General features: G+C 61.2%; 1 long non-coding RNA gene across 1 annotated transcript; it reads right to left on the bottom strand.

Annotated features, from left to right (window-relative positions):
- Positions 1-216: 216 nt before the first annotated feature.
- LOC121819249 (uncharacterized) lies at positions 217-3,161 on the bottom strand. The gene is made up of 2 exons (XR_006059511.1): positions 2,634-3,161; positions 217-565 (listed from the first exon to the last, which is right to left on the bottom strand). It is a non-coding gene; the product is annotated as an uncharacterized LOC121819249 (long non-coding RNA).
- Positions 3,162-3,940: the final 779 nt, after the last annotated feature.

The raw sequence follows: 3,940 nt of genomic DNA on the forward strand, positions 1-3,940 counted from the left end.
TCCGGTCACTTCAAGGGGACGTGAGCTTCATCTAGGGGCTGTGCAAGGAGGCAGCGGGGGCGTGGCGTGGCGGTGGGCGTGGCACGGTGACGGGCGTGGTGTGGTGGGCGTGGCGGTGGGGCCCAGTGTGGTGGGGGTGGCGTGGCGGTGGGTGTGACGTGGCGTGGCGGGCACACCTGCCCATCTCTGGCCTCATTCCCTGTTCTCTCCTCGCAATTCTGAAGACCATTTCCTGCTTTTATTCCAAAGAATTTGCTTAGAAATGTCTGGCATTTTGCTAATGCTCGGGGGAATAAGGGGAAAATGATCAGCCTCAAAAACCACAACTTCCGTTTGAGATGTTCTAAACAGCAAAACTTCCAAATTAGAGGCAGGTTTGAAGATGCAGGAACCACGTCCATTCCCGGTTTCAGAGGATGGGGGGCAGCGAGAGGAGGGCTGCCCTGTTGGCCCAGGATGGGTGTGTCCGGCGGCGGATGAGAAGGGCCCCCATGTGCTCTGGGCTTGACATTTCTGGGTCCACACGTGCTTTTCCACGATGAAGGTGGTGGAGGCCAGTAGGGACCTGGGAAGCAGAGGAAGCGGGGAGGTGGGGCGAGTCCCAGGAGCTGGGGAGGGACGGGCTCCCCAGTGTCCCTGAGCCTCACCCTCTGGGGTCCTGGCAGAGTGTCCTGGCCACGCCTGTCTGGGCCTCCCTGGTCACTTCTGTTTATCCAGGCAGGGTCCTTGGGACCAGCAGGCCAGCGTCCTCTGGCTCATGTTTCCGTGGCCCCAGGGCAGGCAGGGGAGTGGTAGCTTGGCTCCCTTATGCCAACCCCTCTGCCCCTGTTACAGACAGAAACTGAGGATGGTGGGGGAGGGGGCTGGTGACTTACTCCCAGCATTAGTGGTGGTGGAAGGCGCCTGGGGTGGTGGGTGGGAGTGACCAGGGGGATGTGGCCTGGGCCTGGGAGTGGGCGGGCTCTCCTCCCCACCTGTGGGTTTTCACGCAGAGGGTCCCAGCTACTGGAGAAGCCAAGTCCCTGGCCCCCTGAGTTGGACCCCCACCCCAGGCTGAGGGTCCCTGCCCTGCGTGCTCCCCGGGGCTGCCGGGCCAGAGCTGGGAAACTGTGCTCGTGAAAGATTTCCATTGATTTGCCAAATTAATGTGTTAGCTCTCCGCGTCGCGGGAGCTGTAATGAAGTGTCAGCGGGATGAGGACTAGAGGAATGAGAAAGATGTCTTTTATGGTGTCGTTACATCTTATAATAAGATTTACTTGTCAACTTAAAGTGTCATAATGCAGTAATTTATTTGGAAACCTAAGAAAGACGTGCGGTTCAAGATCCCAGGGTAATAATTACCCTGGAAGGGTGAGGATGCGCCCTCCTACCCCCCACCCTTCTGCCCTCGGGGCGCCCTGGGCCCTGTGGGAGGGCGGTGGGCATCTTCCTTGCCTTCTGACCAAAGGCTCGGTGACTGGGTGCAGTCCGCACAGCCCGCCCCCTTCACCCCGGGTCCCCGGGTTCTAGCTCCTTCTGGTCCTCTTGGCTCATGCACACCCTGCCTCAAGCTCTGAGCTGAGGCCTGAGGGGCCCGGGGACTTGTCGCACTGGGTCTCTGTCTGCTCTCAGCCCCCAGGCGTGAGTGGAGCTGACAGAGGGGCTCATCTGACAAGCTGACATGGGCGCCCTGGGGGCTCATCCAGGGTCAGGGGCCTCTTTGCAGAGAATGGGACCTTACGGCAGGGCCCTGAAGGATGAACAGGAGCTTGTTGGATAGAATAGGGCATTATGGGGAGAGAGAAGAGCACGGACAAACGTGAGGGGAGGGGCCGACCAGAGGTCCAGCCTAGGGCGGAGCGGGGGGTGGGGGTGGGTAGGGAGGAGCAGGACAGGCTGGAAGAAGGTGGGGACCAGCCCTGGGGGGCCTCGAACACCGCTCGTCCTGCAGCGGCAGTGGCACAGGGGAGCGCCTCGGCCCTCCTGGCGCGTGCAAGGGGCCGCCCCACTTGACCTGAGGGGAGGGTGTCTTGGGGGGGCTGCTCTCAGGCGGGGTCCATCGGGGTTGGGTCCTGGACACGTGACCTGGGAGATGCCTTTCGGGTGAGGGTGACAGAAGCCAGTGGATGAAGGGACTGGAGTCCGAGGGGAGATGCACAGAGGCCCCCCTGCATCCATGGTCTTCAGAGCCCCGGGTGACGGTTAGATTCCTGGAAGGAGGGAAGCCGGAAGGGACTAGAACCTCCGCGCTTAGAGGGCTGGGCGGGGCCAGGGGCGTGGTGGAGCCGCGCGGGGGCGGTGCCTGAGCCGGGGGCGTGGCGGGGCCCGTGGGGGTGTGCAGAGTATCTGCTGGGCTGGGCTTCCTGCTCCTGCATCAGACCCGTCCTGCTTCTCCCCCAAGTCAAGAGGACTCTTTCCATCGAAGATTCCGGTGGGGTCTCTGCATGGGCTGCCCGGGGTCCCGGAGCCCCTGCGGACCCCACTGCGGTGGACCGTTCCTCCCGCCGGGGTTCAGTGCGGCCGTTTTGCTGGCCTGCGGTATTTCCAGCACGACAGAGATGCTCTGCTCAGCCCTCTGAGGTCATTAATTTATACAAGCCGGCGGCTTCATCAGAGACGGTTGTCGCCAGAACGTTAACAAACCATAAATACCTGCCGAACACGAGAAGGTGACCACTCCATCTGCCTTCCTGGGGCGGGAGGGGCGCCGCCTGGGGGCTCGGTGTCTACCTGGGGGGCTGCCTGCTGCAGGAACGACGCGGATCTGCGGAACTGGTCACGGCGACAGCTCCGCCCGGCTGCCCCGCCCCCATCCTGCTCTGTGGGGAAGCGGCCCTGGTCTTTCCCCTCCCTGCGGCCTGTGCCTGGCCCCCTCTTCTAGAGGCTTCAGCTAAGAGCAGGCGAGGACCCTTTGCTGGAGACCTGCGAGTCCTCCGAGCCCCTAGGCCAGGCCTGTATTCCAGGCTGGGCTCCACGGTGGCAGGCGCCCCTGCCCACCTCATCCTTTGGTTCAGGCCGCTAGCGTTGGCCTTTCCAGTGACCTGAATCCTCGCGCGCCAGGCTTCTTCCCAAGGTTCCTTCCCCGGATGGGACACCACGCCAAGTTCACTCCAGCCTGGCCGTCAAACCAAGTGACACCCAGAGAGGGAAGTAGGGGGCCAGGGGGCCTGCCCCCTCTTCCTGCACCTCCCAGAGCTCTGGCCAGCGTCAGTGCTGGGCGGGGCTGCACTGACTGGGCCCCAGGGCCTACCTGCTCGGGGCTTCCTTCCCTCCTCCGGGGAGCCTGGCCAAGCATCCTTCCGGGTGAGCAGTTCGAGGACTGGCAGGTCTGATGCTCCAGATCCTGACAGAGGAAGGAGGGTCAAGGAGGTCAAGAGCAGACTGCCAGTCTTTTTCCCTGGCTCCGGGTCTGTGCCAGGGCCATGCTGTTCTGGAACCCAAGGCTGGCACCGGTGTGGTGACACCTGTCTTCTGCCCAGAGGCCGCAGGACCAGCCACGGGGGGCCAGAGACCTAACGCACGTTTTCTAACTACCCAGCGACTGAAATGTTGTGAAATTATAAAGTATAACAGACTCAGAGGACAATAAAATAGTAATTTAGGCTCTTTCTTAAAGGGCTACTCACTTCAGGGTGTTTGAATGTCTGTGAATTACATCACTGGCCTGGTGGAAGTTGGTGACAATTCATATTTGGCTCAGCGCATGACTTATTTTTAAAAAAATACAATAAATGAATGTTTCTGTGTGAAAAGCCAGCGGAGGATGTATTGACTCAGGAGCATGACTCAGAGAGCTAATTACTCAGTGATGGGATCGCCAGTAGGGCTGCCTCGGGGTATGTGGCTGGGCGGTTCAACCCCTCAGCTGTGACCCACCCATGATCACCAGGGAGGAGGGGAGGTTTAAGGGCGGCCAGTGGGCTGGGGGGCGGGGGTCAAGTCAGGCTGGTGGGCTCCTC

Source organism: Ovis aries, chromosome 3, assembly GCF_016772045.2.
Source record: "Ovis aries strain OAR_USU_Benz2616 breed Rambouillet chromosome 3, ARS-UI_Ramb_v3.0, whole genome shotgun sequence".
NCBI lineage: Eukaryota > Metazoa > Chordata > Mammalia > Artiodactyla > Bovidae > Ovis > Ovis aries.